Genomic DNA, 23,605 nt, shown 5'->3' with positions numbered 1-23,605 from the left:
AAAAATCTTCATTTCTACCAAAGCTCATTCCTAAATTCCATATTCTTCTCGAGATAGTCAAAATTTACCTTTTTTTAAACACGAAATTAGCTTGGGCCCCTGGTCATTCATATGTTAACAGACTTTGTTTGAAGTGCAGTGAAGAGATGCATAAAGTATTTGCAAAATATTTCAACATGTTGAAGTTGATTTCTTACTCCAGATCGTAAGGTCAAGTTCGTAAGAATTCCTTAGGCGAAAAATAATTTGAAAACATTTACATTAACAACTGCACCGTTACGAGTGCTGATTATGAATGTAAAAGAAGCTATGGTTGAACGAATTTTTCCCGGAATGTATGATATACCTTTCAATTATAAAACAATTAGACCGCTAAAATGTTGTTGGTGACTTAGCAAGATCATATAATAAAATTATAGAAAATCTTGTAAAGCTCGAATGCGAATGAGCAAATATTTATTTAGTATAGAATAAATTCTGGGGAAAATTTGTCCCGTCGTTCCCGCTTAACAATTGGTGTAGCTCTTCAAAGGCCCAAGCTGATGTCGAGTAAAAAAATTAAGGTCAATTTTGGAATTGATTTAAGAAAATCACGAGAAGTAAAACGAACCACACAGGCTCGTGGCAACGGGGGTGGGGGTGTCCCCCTTTCTTTTCTAATATTACTTTTACTATTGCAAATGTTCATTGAAGGGCTGGTTGCCCCCCCCCCCTTCTCCCCCATGTACAACAGTAATCTAATATTAAGGAAATGTATTATTGAATGGAAAGAATTGTACTGAACGGAGTTGGCTTTGAAAATAAGTTGGTCTATACTCCCCCTCCCGATAGAGGATTTTCGAGTTCGGGGAATTTCCCCCTCCCTTTTTTTGTTTTTTGCTTATCAACTGTTTCAGGTAATTAATTTTTTTCTCTGGCTTGCCCCTCCACTATAAAAAAACGATGCTACGTGGCTGTTAAGGAACGAACTTTGGTAAAAATGAAGATTGTTTATATATGAATAGATTTGAATAGAAAGTAAAATTGTAAAGCATTTGAGGCGAAAATAGATACCCTATGAAAAGAGTTCCATACCGTAACTTTTTTTTGACACCTCAAAATTTTTTGTAAGCGATCTAAAGGCCTATGATGTTAACAAATAAAACTTGAGCAATGAACTCACTAAATGATACCCCCCGCCTCCAGTATGGTTATAATGGCAAAGTCCATGTTTTGCTGTGACCGGAAAACCCAAAATATGTGTCGGATCAAAAAGTAAAATAGATGCAAAAATACGACGGCATTTTAACATCCAGACATGTCTTAAACTTATTAGAACCCGATACTCTTAATAAAGCATTTGGTCAGTTGCTCATTTGTAAAAAGTAATTAAGAGTGTTTCGGCAGTATTAATAGCACATGTCATTTCATAATTGTGATAAGGCCTGCCATCATCAGTGGTCCACCTTATGCATAAATCAATCAATTTCTTTGTACTTCATTTGATTTTAATTTGGATCTAATGATAAGATCGCCTATATTCTTGTGTTTGCTTTATGCCACCATAGGGGGTATTGTGAATAATTCTTTGCATACATCGTCATCTAGTATATAACCCCAATAGTTTAAGCTTTCCTGGCCCACTGGTTCTTGAGAAGATTCTTAAAAATTTTTTCCTATATATTTCTTATAAACTTTGATTCCCTTTTGTGGCTCTGCCCTATCCCGAAAGTCATGATTTGAACAATTTAGAATCTACACTACCTCATCATGCTTTTACATAAGTTTCAGTTTTTTCAGCCCAGTAATGCTGAGAAGAAGGTTTTAAAACTTTTTCCTATATATTTCTATGTAAAACTTTCATTCCCTTTTGTGACCCCGATCTACCCCCGGGGGTCATGATTTCAACAATTTAGAATGTACACTATCCTAGGATACTTCCATTTTAAATTTCAGCTTTTCAGGTCCAGTGGTTCTATAACAATGTTCAAGATTTTTAAATTTTTTTTTCCAATATATTTTTTTAAATTTGATTCCCTTTTTGAGCCCTGGCCTAGGGAATTTCATGATTTGAAAATTTTGTGAATTGAAACGCATATAATCAACCAGAACTTTGTAGATATAATTTAGGCGTCAAAAAGTCTTTCAAAAGTAACAGATTAAACATTAAACATACTAATAAATTAAGTTTTTGACGGGGAAAAAAATGTGTTTTTGGTTGGCCTCACACAAATTTGCATGACCAATCAGAATCGTTGTTTTATTTAAACTGAAACTAAATCGCAACACTGAACATCATGCCACTGTGATAAAAATGAAATGTTTCAACTGATTTTTAATTGTTATCATTATATAGCCCAGTTAAAGGTTTGTATCAAAATTTTTAATAAGAATTGAGCAGAAATGTAATACCGTATTTTTAATTTTAAATCGAATTCTCTGTTGAATTCGTTTACTCTGATTGGCTAATAGCAGGGGTCAGTAAAGTTTAAAATGTGTAATCTCACTAGATGGCGTGACAGTAAACCCTGTCAAACTCAGCCTATTCGGACCATGGTTCTATGTTCCTCCATGTAATACATATTGTGACCCCACCACACTCTTGACTTGGGAAATTTAAATATACACTACCTAGGTGCTTTCAACTAATTTTACAAGTTGCAAATATGATAAAAAAAAACATTGCATAGATAGATTTATAAAAGTACATATATATTTCAAAAAAGATAAAACTTGTGCATACTTTTAATTAAATCATTAAAAAATTTAATTTTTCATAATTGACTTTTACGATGTTGTGTTTTAAGGACAGGTAACTCAGGTGTGAAAAAAATGACCAATATATTGCCGATAAATTATGAGTTATCGTTTATAGGAATGACATATAGGCTGCTTCGGCATTGGTATTGTTATGCACACAAAAGGGTTCCTTACATTGTTTTGTACACAAAAGTGTTGACTTTTTCAAATATATTTCTAGTAAAACTTTCTTCACTCTACCTGAAATAACAGGGTCGAATGAATGGAAAACAGACTATATTCAATATTTTTAACTCTCTTTGACGACTGTTGTGTAGTAGAAAATATAATGTCATGTTTTTTGTGTTCGCGCTTTTTCGCTTCCTATATAAAACAACATATTTTTACAAGTAAATGCAACAATTGATTATCTTATTTGTGTTACTTAGCACGAAGGGGATCGACCGAGTATAAAAATTTAATCCGGTTAAACTAAGAAGGAGGGTAGATTTCACTTTTTATTTGAATTAAAAATTTTAAATATATGTTGTTATACGGTGTCCGCAAATACACAGTAAATAAGTTTAACTTTGGAGCTAAATTTTAAAACCACTGGATTCTACTGACAGCAAAGAAACACTTAGTAAATGCTAAAAACTGACTTGCATGTAAACAGTTAGATACCTCGGGCCTGCTTTAAACAAGTTTCAGCAGTGAGTTATCGTTCATAAAAGCGAACCCTAGCGGCAATTGAAAGGCCTACACTACCCCAGCATGCTTTTACATAAGTTTCAGCCTTTTCAGCCCAGTAGTTCCTGAGAAGAAGATTTTAAAACTTTTTTCCTATATGTTTCTATGTCAAAATTTGATTCCCTTTTGTGGCCTCGCCCTACTTCCGGGAGCCAGGATTTGCACAATTTAGATTCTACACTACCCCAGCATGCTTCCACATAAGTTTCAGCTTTGCTGGTCCAGTGGTTCTTGAGAAGAAGATTTTTAAAGTTTTACCCTATATATTTCAATGTTAAACTTTGATTCCCTATTGTGGCCCCATCCTACCCCCGGGGGTCATGATTTGAACAATTAGTATCTACACTAACCCAGGATGCTTCCATATAAGTTTCAGCTTTTCTGGCCCATGCAGTGGTTCTTGAGAAGAAGATTTTTAACGTTTTCCATATATTTCTATGTAAAACTTTTGATTCCATTTCATGGCCCCGCCCTACCCCCGGGGTTCATGATTTGAACAATTTAGAATCTACACTACCCAAGGATGCTTCCACATAAGCTTCAGCTTTTCTAGCCCAGTGGTTCTTGAGAAGATTCTTTAATGGCCCCACACTATTTTTATCTTTTCTTGATTATCTCCTCTTGTGAAGAGACTTGATCCTTTATTTTAACAATTTGAACTCCTTTTAACCCAAAGATGCTTTGTACCAAGTTTGGTTAAAATTGGCCCAGTGGTTCTTGAGAAGTTGAAAATATGAAAAGTTTACAGACGGACGGACGACGGACATAATGTGATCAGAAAAGCTCACTTAAGCCTTCGCCTCAGGTGAGCTAAAAAATCAAAATCTGGTCAAACTTGAAATAACTGGGTGGAGTGGAACTCAGGACCCTACCATCTTTTTAATTTCTAAATTGCTCTTAAAGGAGGAGGGGGAGGGGCTAAAACAAATGAAAAGCAATAAATTGCACAGTAAATTGCAATTGGTTTTGGTCAAACTCAAAATACACCCCAACATAATATCATAGAGGGCCTGGGATGGGGGGGGGGGAGGGGGCAAAACACCCTAACCCGAAATTGGTTAATATTTAAATATTTAGGGGATTTCACTTTCAGCATGGAACAACTTTGCGTGTGTGGGTTTAATAATGCTGTAACAAGTGAAATAAGGAGGTGTTTGTTTACCGGTTTCTTTCATAGTACATAAATTTAAACAAAAATCTTCTATGAAGTGTGGCCAACGAAATCCCCCTCCCCATCCTGCAACATTCTTCGGGCCTGAAATGTATCCACAATACTGGAAAATTAAGGATATTATATAAATATTTCAGCCGAAAGATGAAAATCATAATCATAAGAAATATCTACCCTGTTGGAATGCATCATTGGGGTCCACATGAAATACCTATTGGTGTCGTCCGTTACTCTTACTGCAAATGGAAATAAAACAACCCCAAAGACAATACTGCTATAATTGCAATCTTCTCCAATGATCAATTCACAAAGAAAGTTGCTTATTTCAGACGCGAGGACAGCCGAGTCTTACACTCACGATTTAAAGACCAGTTAATTGAGTGCCTTTGTTATATGTTAAGGCCAAACAAACCGTTTCCAAGTTTTCACGCCAAAAAGGTCCAATGCAAAACATTTCCAATGGATTCAAGATGTCTGGTCCGAATCCAATGTTCACTACAACATATGAAAGAATGATATACTAGCTTGTTTCGGCAAGATGCTATAGTGTTATAAAGTTTATTGTACATACAAACTGTGTAATGACATTAATTTTATATTTTTCATGTTACATTTGGTATTCTCCCCCTGTTTTAGAAGAAAAAAAAAATTGAAAACTCACAATAAAACAAGAGGCCCATGGGCCTTATAGGTCACCTGAGCCTCTTGCAACAACTTTTCAACGATTGAATGTGGTTCATGTTTTAAACTAGACATCATAGCGTTCACAATTTTGAAAGAGGCACCATTGTTAATCATAACTATACACTTAGCATGTTTAGTTTGGTTACTTAATACCCATAGACAGAGTAGGGGAACAAAAAAAATTAATGCATTTCAACTAATCAGTAATATTGAGCAATAATCAGTAGTGCCACTACCACACATGAACCCCTGACCCTTGGTCCACACATTTCAAAATTTTGAAAAAGGCACCCTTGCTTATCAAGAATGTTTGAATAATGTATACCTTTACTCAGATGACTAAAACTTCCACTGAAAAGAACGAAAAAACCACCTATTGCACATTGCACACCTGTAATTCTTGTGTTAAATTTCAGTTTCAAATAACTAGGTCAATGACCTACTTTTCATGCTTGTGGCCCCTGGGTATTTCTCGGGAAATACCTCAATTTTTTACTCTATGACCATTTTTTTCTTCACTCACAAAATATTACATGCAACAGAACTCTTTAAATAATGAAATATTATAGCAATGGAACAGTGTTGCTTCATATAAAGAAACGATTAGAGTTTTGGCCATAAACTTGATAATTATTACAGTCCGAATTATATGGGGTCAATGATCAGATTATTGAGATATGTTGCCTGGAATGGTTTTTGTTCATATTTTGAATTTCTTTATTTAATTGCATTCAATTATTTGAAATAATTTATGAGCTCTAAGACATATAAAATTTGCAAAATGATGTCTAAAAATACATGTAACCTTTACATTGTGATTAATATTGCAAAAAATAAAAGATTTTGACAAAAATAAAAAATTTAGTCCGAATTTCCTCTGCATTACCATACACTGACTTTTGTTCCTGTATATTTTCTTCAAATAATAAAATATGAAATTTTTAAATTGATATATAGTTAAAACTTTGTAATTTTATCCATTTAAAACAATTTTTGATGTAACATATTATACTTTATAAAATTTCCTTTCTGTTTTCTGAACCCTGAGTAAACGTCATCCTTAATACCAAGGAGCAGATTTCAAACCATTCATTTTCAGTATATAAGAAGACCCCTCCTCTATGATACCCCTGACCCAGGGGCCTTGAAATTCACAATTCTGTAGAATGGTCCTTGCTCATCATAGCTATATAGGTAGTTCATCTGCCTATATACAAAATTCACAATTTTGGAAGAGGCATTCTTCTTCACCATTACTATATACTTACTTAGTTTATTTAATAACCAGGAGCAGAGTAGATTTACAAAGAATTAATGTATTTTCACTATATAATCAATAAAGCCCCACCCTAACACCAGAACCCCTGACCCTGGGGCCATAAAATTCACAAATCTGGAAGAGGCATTCTTCCTAATCATAACTATATACTTAGTTAGTTTGTCTAGTACCCAGGAGCAGAGAAGATTTTCAAATAATGGAAGAGGCATTCTTCCTCATCATAACTGTGTACTTACTTAGTTTATTTATTACCCAGGAGCAGAGAAGAAGATTTTAAAAGAAATGATGCATTTCACTATATAATCAATAGAGCCCCGCCCTAGCACTACAACCCCTGACCCTGTGGCCATGAATTTCACAACTTTGGTAGAAGACTCAAGGTCATTACATTCATGCTAACAGTTTGACTGCTTGATGTCCAGGAGTAAAATTTTTTTTTAAAGATTGCATTAATTTTAGTGGTTTTGGCCCCACCCCCCTCAGCCCCTAGGGGGACAGGGACCATGAAATTCACAATTTTTGTTCCCCTACACCCATAGATGCTTTATGCAAAATTTGGTGGAAATTGTTTGAGTGGATGCAGAGAAGAAGCTACAAATGTTCAAAAGTTTACGACCGATTGACGACGAACGACAACGGACGAAAACAGAGCAATCGTTTCTCAAGTCCTAATTATTTTTTCCACAGATTTGAATATGTTCAAGCTTTACGCGGAGGGAGCATTGTCTGCAGCTGTCGCTGACGTAAAAAAAATAACTTGTCGATAAGAAAAGCGGCCGATAAGTACAAAATTCAAAAAACTACATAATTTACATGATACAGTTACTGGAAGAGTTCGGGAAAGTAACCAGTGGGGGATGAAGCCAATTTTCTCTCCGAAGGATGAGGCTGAGGTGGTCGATTGTGCTGTAAAGAGAACTGCGATTGGTATCGGCTTTACGAAAGCAAATTTCCTAAGATTTGCTGGAGCCATAGCAAAAACCAAAGGGCTTGCATTGAAGAACAACAAACCCTCAGATATGTGGTGGCGCAGATTGAAATCTCGTCATGCAAACTTTTCTCTACGTACACCAGAACGCACAGGCACTGCTAGACACGATGCTCTGTCGAGAGAAAGAATGGCAAAATACTTTCAGTCGTTAGGAAAGATCGTAATGTCCCCACAAGCCCAATAGGTGATTGCTAAGAAAGGCACTGAAGTCATACATGGGAAGACTTCTACTTCCCTTGAACTGGTCACAGTTATTGCATGTGGCAATGCAGCAGGTACTTGCCTCCCTCCTCACTTTATATTTCCAGGTAAAACTGTGCGAAAGCTTGAAGGCAGTGACATTGACGCTGGACGAGTCCTCTTCCATTAAAGGGGTGATTTTTTCTGTGTTATGATTCAGGGTGGACAAAAGATGACATAGCTAAGTTATGGTTCACCGAAACTTTTCCAATGAACATCGGTTCATCAAGACTACAGCTTTTGATTTGTCGAATTTTGTTATGTTTGTTAGTTTGGACAACCCTCTCTGTTTTTGTTTGTTATACAATTTTCATTGAAAACGAAATAAAACAAGCTCTTGTCATCCTAGAAATAAATAATAATTATATACTGTTATGTGTAGGCATGATCTGACCCTAAAATTTTTAATAGACCCCCACCTTTTTTCTAGACTAAGCCAATTCATTTTGGCAAAGGGGGGGGGGGATTGGCATTAGAAGTTTTAGACATATAAAAATAAAAGATTAATTTAAGAGTACATGGGTAAACTACAAATAACGAAGTATACATTTTTTTTTGTTTCAAGCAAATCAGGTTAGATCATTTTTTTTTTCGAACTCTTATCTCCTGAGCGCTTTTTTAATGTCCGACTCCATATCAAATGCGTCTGACTCACGATCAAATTTGAAAAATGGGCATTTTCTGTTCTTATTTCAATCTTTATAAAAAAAATGCAAAGGTGTTCCAAACACATATACAAAGAAAAATGTAAACGCTAACGTTTAATACCAAATGAAAGGTGGTAATTCCTCAAAAAAGTGTAGAGTGAACTGTCAAAGAGACTACCTGTCAGACTCTCGATCGCTTAACCCTATTAGCAATATATAAAAGGGACAATTGACACAATCTTCAAAAACTTGGATTGCCCTCTCCAATTCATAAAACTAACTAATCATACAATATTTATAAAGTTTTACATACTGTATGATATATACGCCATATAATATTTACAAAGTTTTACAATAGTATACATGTATACAGAAGAACAAAAGCAATTCAACTGTTTTTATAAATAAGGATTATAATCTATTAATTTTGGTGATAATAATTATGATGTTTATATTATATTGAAAATGATATTATCCTATCTGCTCAGGAGATATCAGGTCTGTCAAGTCTATGAAGCGAAGTACATACAATAGGTTAAGAATTAACTCAAATGAGTTATTTCTTTTTTTAGTCATATATGAGTTTAATAACCTGAACAATTATTTAAAAAAAGTAACTTGTTTCCATCATGCCTCTGAGTCATTATCAGTGTAGAATAGACTAAATAATCATTCCATGGTTTTGGTATTAACTATTTTCATTAAGCAAGCCCAAAGGAAACATTTTTATGTAGGTTCGCTCCAAGCAGTATGTACTTTGTTGTGATGGAGATGGATGCAATCGGTGGCAGCATAGGCTGTGTGATACAAGTATATACAGGTCTCTTTACATGGCAACAATGAGAGGAGGTGAGAGATCTTGTCCTGGCATTGCAGAGATTGCACAGCGCCAACATTTGTTGCAGATAACAGCTCAATTTCAATCCCTAAGATGGAATCCAACAGACTTGAGGTTTATTATAATGGAAATATGTTAATATGGGGTAACATAAAATGAAACTCATTGCAACTTGATTTTATTAATGTATTTATTTCTTTATTAAGGTCCAAACTGAAAGCATGCGTCCATTGCAAACGATACCATCCTGGATCCATCTGAGCCAACATATGAAGTGTTGGAGAAGGAAAGCAAACGAGAAGGAAGGCTCCTTGTCCGCAGTGATGGCTTCACATACAACGTAAAGGTATTAAGAGGGATTTTTACTTTCTCAGCACTGCTCATCACAGATGCTTGAAAATCTAGCACTACAGGGTGTCCCAAAATATGTTACACTTTTAATAATCTATAACTTGATCAAACCAAAGGCATTTTCACTAAGATATTTTGTCAACATCTAATGTATATGCATACATTTTATCTGGCAAACTTTCGAGAAATTCTCTTAAAGAGTCAGGTAATTATGATGTCCTAATGAGTCATCATATTTTCAATATGGAACCTTCATGTGAAGAGCTGGTAGAAATTGTAAAACTTTACTATCGATCTAAAATTGCTACTTTAGTTGTAAGTACCATGAAAAAACAACACCCTGTAATGAAAGTACTCAACAGAATACTGATTTACAGATTTGTGAAGGAGCTTGAAGGTAAATGCACCATAAATGACCATGACTTAATTCTGGTATTAGAAGACCAATCCAAAGAGAACATTAATACCACTGAAAAAGTGTAACAGATCTTTTAGGACACATTGTACTTTGTTAAGGCATGCCATATGGCTGGATCAATATTTAAATGAATCTGACGTCAACTTCCTATTTGTCCCCCGCTTGAAAAGTGGGTGGGGGATATTAATTTGGGTTTGTCCGTCCGACCGTCTTTCTGTCTGTCTGTAACGCTTTCGTTTCCACACGATATCTCAAGAACCCTTTGAGCTTTCGCTATGAAATTTTGCATAGCAACTATAAAAGAACCCTACTGATTTTGAGGTCAAAGGTCAAGGTCATAAATTCGCAAATTCTGTCTGTTATAACTTTCGTATCTGCGCGATATCTCGAGAACCCTTTGAGCTTTCGCAATGAAATTTAAAATAACAACTCGCTGTGGCCTTAAGAAGATCCCTATTGATTTTGAGGACAAAAGGTCAAAATTCAAGGTCGTAAATGTATATACATTCTGTTTGTGTGTAACACTTTCGTTTTAAGGCGATATTTTAAGAAGATTTTGAGCGTTTACAATGAATTTTTATACCAAAACTCCTTTGGGCCTTTCTCACCCCTCTCAAATTGTCCCGCCCCATTCTTAGGTCACCTGAGTAACTCAGGTGACCTATTGCTATCTGTTTTCGTCCGTCGTCGTGCATCGTGTGTTAACATTTGAACATTTTCAGCTTCTTCTCTGAAACCACTAAACCAATTTCAACCAAATTTGGTATACAGCATTTATGGGTAAAGGGGAAAAAAACTGTGAATTTCATGGTCCCCGCCCTCCTGGGGCCTGAGGGGTGGGGCCAAAACCACTAAAATTATTGCAATCTTTAAAAATCTTCTTCTTTACTCCTGGACATCAAGCAGGCAAACTGTTAGCATGAATGTAATGAGCATTGAGTCCTCTACCAAAATTGTGAATTTCATGGCCCCAGGGTCAGGGGTTCTAGTGCTAGGGCGGGGCTATATAGATTATATAGTGAAAATGCATTATTTCTTTGAAAATCTTCTTCTCTGCTCCTGGGTATTAAATAAACTATCTAAGTACATAGTTATGATGAGCAAGAGTGCCTCTTCCAGATTTGTGAATTTTATGGCCCCAGGGTCAGGGGTTCTGGTGTTAGGGCGGGGCTCTATAGATTATATAGTGAAAATGCATTTATTGTTTGAAAATCTTCTTCTCTGCTTCTGGGTATTAAATAAACTAACAAAGTAAATAGTTATGATAAGCAAGAGTGCCTCTTCCAGATTTGTGAATTTTATGGCCCCAGGGTCAGGGGTTCTGGTGTTAGGGCAGGGCTCTATAGATTATATAGTGAAAATGCATTTATTCTTTGAAAATCTTCTTCTCTGCTTCTGGGTATTAAATAAACTAACTAAGCACATAGTTATGATGAGCAAGAGTGCTTCTTCCAAAATCGTGAATTTTATGCCAATGATCCAAGTACATGTGTATATATGAAGAAAGGTGCATCTAGCAAAATGGTTATTTTTTTGCCCTGAAAGGGGGCGGGGGGGGGGTACATAGTCTGAAAATAAATTAATGCTTTGAAACCTGCTCTTTGGTATTAATCAACCATTTTATGATAAAATTTGCAAAAGTTTGAAATATGTGGCCCAAGGGTCAGTGGTTCTTTTGGGGTGAGGTGCACAACAGGTTATAAAGTGGAAGAACATTTTCTGTTTGTAACTCTGATCTACCTCTGGGTATTGAGTAAGTAGAGTATTTTTAATTATGATAAACAATGGTGCCTCTTTCAAAATTGTGAATTGTGAATTTCATGGCCTCTGGTTTAAAACACGAACCAAATTTAATTGTTTGAAAGTTGTTACACAATACTCAGGTGACCTATAAGGCCCGTGGGCCTCTTGTTTAATTACTGTAGTGTAATTTAATTAAGTGTCGCTTGACATTATTTTTAGCACAGGGGCATGTGGAGAATTATTACGTATAATACAGGTTGTCGGCGGACTTTTCATTCCTAGTACATCTTTTAGTCTAGAACTGTTTAATAAAGGCTAAATTAACCATCATTACAGTGTGATAAATATTCCATATAAAAAGAATCTTCTATACAGAGTACATAATAAAGAATAAACAATCAAATCTTTATATCCATATTGGCATTTTTTATTTGCTTCAATACACATGTAAACATTTAATAATTTTACAAATTCAGTCAGGGGGATCCGACCCCCCCCCCAACTGTGCATGGTCTTTTTTCCCTAAGCGGGGACACAAATTCTCTAAATTAGCTTGTTTCTATTTTGGAACTGATTTGTTTTGCATTTTATGAAAAGGATCATCCAAACTAATTTTACTAAATAACCCGTTCCTGTACTCACACCTGTGAAGTAAAAGCTAGAGAACCAAAGCATATCGTTTATACAAGTAAAATAAATTGGCAGACATACAAAAATAAAATTCGTTCTCTATCCTTATCAAGTGACTAGTAATTCTGTCCCCCGCTTTCACGTAAGCGAGGGGACATTAAATCTCATTTGTCTGTCTGTCCGTCACAAAACCTTTAACCTTGCCCATAACTTTGATGTAGTTGAGCTATAACTTTCATATTTCACATGTGTATTCCTTGTGAAAAGACCTTTCTTTGGGTACCACCAAATTTGACCTTTTGACCCTGGAGTTTGACCCACTTTTACACAAAAATTTTAAAACTTTTACTTTGGCCATAACTTTTGAACGGTAGAAACTAGGACTTTCATATTTCACATATGTATTTTTTGTGGCAAGTCCTTTTATTGGATATGATCAACTTTGAACTTTTGACATTGGAGATTTCCGTACTTATGAAAAAACTTTAACCTTTGCCATAACTTCTGAACGTTAAAGGCTAGGGCTCACATATTTAATCCTGTGACAAGACCTTTTATTTGATATGAAGAACTTTGACCCTCTGACCTTGACCTTTGACTTACTTTTTTAAAAACTTTAACATTGGCCATAACTTTTGAACAGGTGGTGCTAGGGCTTTCATATTTCACATATTTGTGACAAGACCTTTCTTTGGACAACAAGAACTTTGACCCTCTGACCTTGACCTTGAAGTTTGGCCTATTATGAAAAAACTATAATCTTGGCCATATCTTTTGAAGGGCTGGGGCTTTCACACTCCAAATATTTAATCCTTGTGACAAACCTTTCATTTGATATCAAGAACTTTTACCTACTTTTTAAAAACTTTTACCTTGGCCATAACTATTGAACGGTAAAGGCTAGGGCACAGGTACTTGTGGACAGCCCCCCCCCCCCCCCCACCCGGTATTCAACCCCGGAGATTATTTGACAATATTTTCACAATTTATATTTAGTACACTTATTTAACATGTTTGCAATAGGAACAAATCGTCAAAACCCACAAATAATCGCTCCACAAAAAAATACCCCACTATACATTATAAAAGAGAAAGGTAAGCAACTTCGGTTTGTTTAGGTTGTACCCACACTGGTCTTTCTGGGTTTAAAAACATGTATTTATTTCATTTTCACCTAAAATGTCCACACTGTCCCTACATATCTTTCTGTCTCAGTCAATGCTATCGAATTGACTCTGCATCTCGTAAGAATCCCACAAACAGCATTCCAGTTAGAATGTTGAAATTTCCTTAGGTAAACGCAACGGAAGTGCATAGAGAATGTTACACTTATTACGATGACGTCCGAGAGAGTTTTTGCCTCACTCTCGGGTGTTATCATAATAGGTAATAGGCACTTCCGTTGCGTTTACCTAAACGTAAACAAACCGAAGTTGCTTACCTTTCTCTCTTATAATGTATAGTGGGGTATTTTTTTTTTTTGTGGAGCCATTATTTTGGCGTTTTGACGATTTGACGATTTGTTCCTATTGCAAACATGTTGAATAAGTCTACTAGTACTTAATATGAATTGTGAAAGAAAATGTCAAATAAGCCCCGGGGTTGAATATTGGTGGGGGGGGGGGGGGGGGGTTCTGTCCACAAGTACCTGAGGGCTAGGGCTTTCATACCTCACATATTTAATCCTTGTGACAAAGCCTTTCTTAAGAAACTAACAATTTTGACCCTTTCACCTTGGAGTTTAATCTACATTTCAAAAACTTCTCCTTAACCATAACTTTTGAGCAGGTGCTGCCAGGGCTTTTATATTTCACTATCGTGGTTCTTGTGAGAAGACCCTACTTTGGGTATGACATATGATAGGGTGTTCATATTTGACACAATATGTCATAAAAATGACATCTCACCCACAAAGACACGGAAAGCGGGGGACCACAATTCTTTGAATTTGCTTGTTATCTGTGCATCTGTCCGTAATTGAAATTATATTTATTAACACGATAGTGTATATTCACATCAGAGCGGGCGTATTGCTAGTGGCTCACAAACGTCTTGTTTTAACTCCAATATAATAGTTTAAACAGGAGCGGAGCATCCCATCGCGACAGAAACTTCACTAGTAATGGCAATATTCTCATAAATAGATTCTGAAGAGATAGCGTGAGTTAAATTGATTGTACAATGTATGTATTTTGAAGTCCCTCTCGACAATTTTGGATTCGTAAAAAGACGCCACCACTTGCCGTTGGAGAGCTACATATTTTGTACTTTACTCGGCACTTAGGGCCATTGAATAATTGATTGTATGTTGTTTAACGTCCCTATGGAGAATTTTTCACTCATATGGGGACGCAACTACTTGCCGGTGGAGAGCTTCAAATTTTGACCTATTCTCGGCACTCCGGGCTAATGGGCAGCGAGGGATCTTTTTCGTGCCAGCACCTATTGCAACAATGGACCCCGGTTAATACGGTCTAATCCGAAGGATCGGTCTTCATGTCCCACAGTAGGATTTGAACCCGCGACGTAGGGATTAACTCCTTCCTTCGCGACTCTAGAGCAGACGCTCTAATCCATTGCGCTACGCCGGCGACATTAGGGTCAATGTTAGGGCCATTGACCAGGGAGGGATCTTTTTCGTGTCAGCACGTACTGCGACACGGGACCTCGGTTTATACGGTCTCGTCCGAAAGACCAGTCTCTTCCTCCCACAGTTGGATTTGAACCCCTATGAAAAGGATCAACTCCTTACGCTGCGGCTGTAGAGCAGTCGCTCTGGCCACTGCATCATAACTTAACTAATGTAGCGAAATAACCCAAGGTTTGTTCGCGAAATACCACATTCACATACTGGTAATTGTACACTAATCTTGACATCGAACTTTATCGCTATCAGTGCATTGACACATGACCAATTATTTACAGTAAGTTTTATCTTGCTGTGCAAACTGCTATTTCCTGGGTTATTAACTTGACTGTTTAACTGCATTTGATTACAAATGGTGCTTTTAAAAGACTATATCACTTTCATAACATTTACGACCACATTCAATAAATCAGTCCTCACCACCGTAAAGCTATCCAACTTGATCAATTATTTATAATACCTAAAATTTGCAAGAATATATTGCCCAAGTCAGAGACTTTTTTCAAAGTGCGTTAATATGGTCGATATCAACAGTTTGAAAATAATTTTTATTTTTCAGAGTGCGTATACTTGGTCTTAAATTTAACGCACTTTGAAATTTGAAAAAAAAAATTATTTTTCAAAGTGCGTTGTAACAATGCTATGATGTTTGCCACCTTTGACCTTCATGTTTGACCTTAATATTTTCGAAAATTTTAACTCGAGTGATTGTTTTAGAATGTTATGATAGGCCGTTCGTATGTGACAAAATATGCCAAAAATGGCATTCAATCCACTAAAACACCGAAAAAGGGGGAGCAGAATTCTTTTAATTTGCTTGTAGTTTGGAAGAATAAAATCCCTCTCGAGAATATTTCACTCTTATGGAGATGCATTGCACCACTTGCCGATGGAGAGTTGCAAATATTTTCCTGTACTGTAGGGCGTTGAGTAGTGTGGGAACTTTTTTTGTGCCAGTACCTACTGAGAAATGGGACATCTGTTTATACGGTTTCATCCAAAGGACCGGTCTCCACATTTCACAGTGGGATTCGAACCCGCAACTTAGGAATGAACTCCTTACTTCGCTATTCTAGAGCATACACTCTATCACTGCGCCACGCAGACGAGGAGTGAAGAGTGATCAGATAAAGACTTTCAGTTAGGCATTATCATAAGCAGCAGTTCTTATTTCTTTGAAAAGATCTTAGGTCAGTTTGGACTGAACTTGTAAGAAAAAGCGTGAGCTTTGTTCATGAGATGCACTCAATATATTCACAATATATTTACGTGTGATTTTGTTTTTCCTTTGGAGTACATTAACACTGATTTTATTTTCAGAGTAATTTATGTCGCTGTGCAAACTGCTATACTACTGTCTCTTGTGTAATTAATTTGGCGAATTATTTGCATTTTATTATTAAATGGGTAATTTGAAAATATAATGAAATATACATTAAATTTTGTCAGTAACCGTTCACGAGACAAGTCTTGGTTGTTGACTAAAGTGGCACAGTCCTCTAAAGAGTTTCGAGGTGGTTCACCTCCTCGCCAGACACAAGTACATAGAAACATCAACTCTGGAAAAACTTGAGAACTACTTTACTGCAAACTGACTACTCTCCCCACATTAAGATATATCTATCTCATAAAGAGTCGTAAAAGGGTTCAAATGCTTTTATTTTTTTAGCACTAACTTAGCATCTCCTGGTAATCATAGGTCACCTGAGTATCATGTAACAATTAAATTTGGTTCATGTTTAAACCAGAAACCATGAAATTCTCAATTTTGAAAGAGGCGCCATTGCTTATGATAACTACACTACGCATGCTTACTTTTGTTACTTAATACCCAGAGATACATCCGAGTAGTTGTGCACCTCACCCAACAGGAACCGCTGACCATGGAGCCACATATTTCAAAATTTTTGAAATTTTATGATAAAATAAAATTTCATCATAAATGGTTGTTCATAAATGGGTCCACATATTTCAAAATTTTTGAAATTTTATGATAAAATAAAATTTCATCATAAATGGTTGTTCAGTAGCAAAGAGCAGATTTCAAATCATTTATTTATACGTTTTCAAACTCTGTAACCCCCCCCCCCCCTTCAGTACCCCTGACCCAAGGGTCCTGAAATTAATCATTTAGTAAAGGCACTTTTTTTATCATAAAATATGTATATAATAAGGTCATTATATTAAGATCAAAATACTCAGGATTAGATTTCAAAGAATTCAAGCATTTTTACTATATTTTAATTAGAGCCCCGCCCTTACACAGAACCCCTAACCCATGGGCCTTGAAATTCACAAATATTAAAAAATCTTAGTGTAGTCTACTTGTGTGTCAATTTATATATCCAAACCGGAATAACACTGTAGGAGGAGTAGCATTTAGAAAGAATTTCATAGAAATTTTTATTTTTAGTATAAACCACAACAATGTTCACCGTTCCTCAAAATAGAAAAAAACTGATATACAGAATTATGTAGCCTAGTACAGTGTACTTGTGTGCCAAGTTATATTAAAATCACAACAAAACTGTACGAAGAATAGCATTTTGAAAAATTCTTTACAGACGGACATGCACCTTACTATTGCATGAAAGGATATTGAGATAACGATCAGTAATCAATATAAAAGTCCATAAAACAATACAAAATAGGAGCACAGCAAACATGGACCTCCAAAATCATCGGAGGTTGGATCAGGTGCCATGGAGGAGTGAGCATCCCCTGCCTATCGGTCACATCTGCCGTGTGCTTCTTGTAATGATCGGGAAATAACGAAAAAAAAATCCATCGTCAATTCAGTGTATAAATGATAGACTAACAATTACTATGAAAAACGTCAGTCAGCGTTTGACTCAATGATAAATTGACAAGTATTTGCTGACATGGTCATTGTATCGACCATAGATCTTACGAAATGATGACTTTAAGAGAGACTGCCGATATTCTTGTTTCATCAATTTGTAATGACGTTACTGGTTGATTGTAATGTATTTTCAGTAATTCCTTTTAGTTTGAAAGTCTTCAGAACTTCTTTTCTAATGCATTGGGTTAGCATAATCATCCCTGGCACAACTGCTAATCCTCTCAATCTGCCAATAAGAGGGTGATGATGGTGAGGCCCCTCAGTGCAGGACTAGAGCAACAACTGGACCTCAATACCAATTGCATGAGTTGAGATGAAGAGTTTGAGTTGTCCATTCGGGGAGATCAAGCACTAGATCTCCATTATTTTCTCCCTGGATTCATCATCAGTACTGACATGATACATTACAATTCTATCCTCAAGGAAATTTTTATCTCCGCAAAAGAACTTGTCATCTTGTTCATCTTGCACACAAATGACAAATTACTGGCAAGCGATACAATAAATGTATCTGAAATCTTTTCATATGTTTTATGTATACAAAAGGAAGCATATATATTAGTAAGAATACAATGTTTCAGTTGTAAAGCACTTTGGAATTGATGAAAAAATAAGCATTGTTGTCGTTTTTTTCTATAAACATATGCCCCCCTCCTCCTCGTGAAACAAGTTAAAAAAGGCTTTGGTGTGATTAATTCAAATATCCAAACTTTTGAAAACTGACTTGGAGGTAGGCAGGAGAACAATACTAACGTTCGCAGTTCTTTAATTATACTTACACGGATTCATTACATAATGCTACTGTGCATCTCATATTTTACTTTTTGATCTGACTCTTATTTCGGGTTTAGCTCAGTTCAAAGCTCAGTTTTAAAGTAACTATCCAAGATTTTCATCAAACTTCGTATGCTGATAGATATTGATGAGAGCTGTGCAACTGCATAAACATTTATTTTTATCTTTCCTTTGACATTGACCTCACTTTTCTTATATGAGTGTTTAGCTCAGTTTTAAAGAAACCTCTCAAGATGGTGTTATAAAACTTTACATGTTGATACATACTGGTGAGAGCTATGAAACTGCATCAACTTATTTGACCTTAACCTCTTCTTTGACCTTGACCACACTTTTCTTAAATTAGTGTTTAGTTCAGTTTAAAAAAAAACAATCCAAGATATTTTTTTTCAAACTTCATGTACTGATACATAATAATGGGAGCTTTTCAACTGCATCAACATTTTAGACCTTGACTTTTCCTTTGTCCTTGACCTCACTTTTCTTAAATCAGTGTTTTGTTAGTTTAAAATATACTATTCAAGGTGGTTTAATCAAACTTCACATGTTGGTACATATACCGATGAGAGCTATGCAACTGCATCAAACTTTTTGACCTTGACCCTTCCTTGACCTTTACCACACTTTTCTTAAATTGGTGTTTAGCTAAGTTTGAAAGAAACCATCCAAGAATTTTTATCAAACTTCATATACTGATACATACTAATGAAAGCCATTCAACTGCATCAACATTTTTTACCTTGACCTTTCCTTTGAACTTTCACCACACTTTTCTTATATTAGTGTTAAACTCAGTTTTAAAGAAAAAGTCCGAGATATTTTATCAAACTTCATATACTGATGGTCGCCCGCGTGGCGCAGTGGTTAGAGCGTCTGCTCTAGAGTCGCGAAGTAAGGAGTCAATCCTTACGTCGCGGGTTCGAATCCCACTGCGGGACGTGGAGACCGGTCCTTTGGATGAGACCGTATAAACCGAGGCCCCGTGTCGCAGTAGGTGCTGGCACGAAAAAGATCCCTCACTGCTCAAAGGCCCTGAGTGCCGAGCATAGAACAAAATTTGTAGCCCTCCACCGGCAAGTGGTGGCGTCTCCATATGAGTGAAAAAATCTCGAGAGGGACGTTAAACAATATACAATCAATCAATCATATACTGATGAGAACTATTCAACTGTATCAACAATTTTGACCTTGACCTTTCCTTTGACCCACTTTTCCAAAATTAGTGTCAAACTTAATATGCTGATATATACTGATGTAAGCATTTCAACTACATCAACATTTCGTCTTTGACATTTCATTTGATCTCGACCTTATTTTTATCAAATTGTGTTTAAACTAAAAATTTAATTGTATTAAAACATTGATAATGTTTTTTCAACTTTTTATGCTGATACATACGGATGAGAACTATTCAACTGTATCACAAGTTTTTAACCATGACCTTTCATTTGCCTTGACCTCACTTTTCTGAAACTTCATATGCTGATACATACTGATGTAAGTAATTCAACTGCATCACTTTTCAAGATATTCTGAACAAATTTCATACAAATTTTCATGTTGCATTACTAATACCCCGGTATACCTTCGGCGGGGCATTTATGTCCTATGGACATATTTCTATTTTCTTCCTGTTACACTGAACGTGCACAAAAAACCATGACTAAAGATCGAGTCAAACTTTCAAGTCATTAGCAATCTTTTTATAAAAGAAAACCCCACCAAATTTATCCATAAGTAAGCTATGGACCAGTCACATTGAACTTCCACAAAATAATTTGAATCAAGGTCATGACACACCGTTACGTCATTAGCAATCTTTGTGTAAAGTGGTAGATTCAGTTTTGTTTTGCATAGAAAATATAATTATGAACTTTTTCTTAAAGTTGAACTTGAATATATTAAATAATGTACTTAAGTCAAGTCATAAGCAATCTTAGTGTAAAATGGGAACTCACTAAGTGTATACATAAGATATGGACCGGATACGATTTATGAAAAAGTTCTTCCAGTAACCTTGAACTTGTCAAAATGACCTTAGGTTAAGGTCATGGCACATCCTTAGGTCATGAGCAATTTTTGTAGGAAGTAGTACATTCTTTAGTTTCATCAAAAGATATATGTGGACCGGACCCGTTTGTACATGTTACCAGACAGCTATACAGACAGACAGACGGCTAGACCGCCATATTTAAATCATATACACACCTCAAAACTTCGTTTGTTGGATAAGAAAGATGAAAAAGAAAACTTATGGCTTATACAATTTTTTTTTTCAGTTAAAAAGTTAAAAAGTTACCTGGTAGTCCTTTCATACGGTAAATCCATTTATTTATCGACTCCACAAAAAAGAGTATTTTGCATTTCTGTGAAGTGCATCTATGAATAAACATCATGAAAGGGCAATATCGGTATATTATCAAACAAAAACTATAATGAAATTTTACAACTTAAAAAAAGAACTTAGATTTAAAATCTTGCTATATAAAATTTTCATATTCATGGAGAAAGAGATCTAAAAAAAAATTATAAGAACACTTTTATTATAAATCATATCCAAAATACTGGATATCCTCTTCCACTTTAATTATTTTTAAATTCTTCCTCTGTAACCCCCCCACCCCCACCCTTTTTTTGTTTTTGATTGCTGGATTCTTATTAAAATGGTAAACCTCTAAAACCCTAATTACTATTACTAAATTATACACATGTACATGCAGATCTAATCTGTCATATTTTAGTAGACATTTTTTGTTAAAAAAATATAATTCCGAAATGACTTTATAGTTGAAATGAAATTTCAAAAGTGAATAACATTACAGTTATTGAATAAAATATAAAAATCAGAATAATCGGAAAATAAACACGAGTTCTTTTTTTTTTCGAATATCTTACGTTAATACAGAGACAATACGATAAATTATTTACAAGTATTACATGTGGAAACTAAAGATAGTTTCGTATAAAATCCAAGGGGTTTTTTCCTCAGAGAAGAATGACAGGAATGGGTTTTCCTGCTATTTATAGGTATGAAGAACATGTATTCCAAATATTGAGCCCGATGTTTATTCGTATAGTATTATATAGTAGGGCTAGAAACTAGAAGACCATATCTCGGAAACTAGAGATGGTACCATCACCATTTTTTCATAGAAGTGGTATCTGGCCCCTAGTACCCCACCCCCAAAATTTCAGACCCCAGGGTAGGGGACTGCGATGTCCCCGAGCCCGATGTTTATTCGTATAGTATTATATAGTAGGGCTAGAAACTAGAAGACCATATCTCGGAAACTAGAGATGGTACCATCACCATTTTTTCATAGAAGTGGTATCTGGCCCCTAGTACCCCACCCCCAAAATTTCAGACCACACAGCGTATGTTTAAATTTTGAATTGCGAACTGCGTTCTAGAACGCAGTTCACTTTTGAATTGCGAATAGCGAACTGCGTTCTAAAATCTGAACGCCCTTTTTAAAAACAATTTTATATGTTATCGGAGATGGTGCATTAGTTATCATACGATCTTTTAAACTGCATGCATTTGTGATTATGCCTCTACAGTGTTTCATTGCTTTTTTTTTAATGTCGGAAATTCTGGTTAAAAAAATTCAAGATTTTGCCTATGATTGTTTCGGTATAATAAAACAGTTATGGAAATGGAACTTGGAAAATAGCAAATTTATGGTTCACTTCGGCGGCTTCGCCGCCTCGGCAAATAGTTTCCTCCCTCCGGGCACCATAAATGTGCTATTTCAATCGTACCCATTCCATAACTGTACACTATGAATTTACTAATCCACGTGCGCTAGCCAAATAAGCAAAAAGCCCCTGCTTCGAAAGCTTGTTCCCGGTTATCCGTTATCCTCTAGATTTTTCTTTGTATTGGTATATTTTATTGGTCTAATTCCCGTGCGTTAGTCAAGTGAGTTAATCCCTGTTCCGAAAGCCAATTCCTCGTCATTCGTAATTGTCTATTTTGTTAAATTTTTGTATCGGTATAATAAAGCAGTTGTGCCTCGGGAAATAGTCCTTGCCTATGTGAACTGGAATCTTGCTAACTTCCTCTGATATAGTTTAACTGTATAGCCCATATTCCTTCAACTCCATTTCATCACTATCAGCCAATCTGAAAATCCTAGCGAGCGAGTTTAGAGTATCGTGCTACCGCATGGACTTACTATTTATACCCTATTTAACTACGCGATTTTAAATATAGGGTACCCCGATCCTTCAACCGGTGCCGAAATTTCATAAATATGATGGATTCTGTAGAAGATTATGCTAGGCGGTGGGACAGGTATGAAAAAGAAGACGTTGATACTTTGTCAGAATGGATTAAATGTATCAGATGTACAGTAGCTGGCCATGAATGAGTTCGCAAAATGGCGTCGTCGTCGATGTAAACAAACTTCGTCGGCCAGAATAATGTTTTTTCTTCAGCTTATAAACAGTACTTGCCTTCCTTGCTTAGTATTTCGTAATTTTCCCCCTTGCATGTATTACACTATGGATCCTGCGGAGTATGCTGGCATACAAGCTCTGAATGTAGTGAAGAAGTAGAGCTGTCCATATTTCTTGTACTACACGTTTCAAATCATCAGCGTTTTTAATTTCCTGCAAACGTCTTTGAACACGGGTTTTTAAAAAGAGTTTTCCTAACGTTTTCTATGATGTTGAGATCTGGACTCTAGGCAGGCCATGGCAAAGTATTTACATTGGCCCTAGCAGAAACATGACATGGGGCGTTGTCTTCTTAGAAGATCCAGGGCCGGTTTGGAAAGTGTTGTGCTTCTACCGGCCATCAATTGTGATCAAGAATGGAAATATATTTCTTTGTGTC

The 23,605-nt window shown here is 35.9% G+C and overlaps 1 pseudogene; it reads right to left on the bottom strand.

Annotated features, from left to right (window-relative positions):
* The window catches only part of LOC134239827 (uncharacterized), a 29,857-nt pseudogene that overhangs the window by 6,163 nt on the left and 89 nt on the right, over positions 1 to 23,605 (bottom strand).

Source organism: Saccostrea cucullata, unplaced genomic scaffold (assembly GCF_032062105.1).
Source record: "Saccostrea cucullata isolate Sc308-1 unplaced genomic scaffold, CSIRO_AGI_Scuc_v1 ctg4396, whole genome shotgun sequence".
NCBI lineage: Eukaryota > Metazoa > Mollusca > Bivalvia > Ostreida > Ostreidae > Saccostrea > Saccostrea cuccullata.
This window is presented reverse-complemented; position numbering and strand designations above follow the sequence as displayed.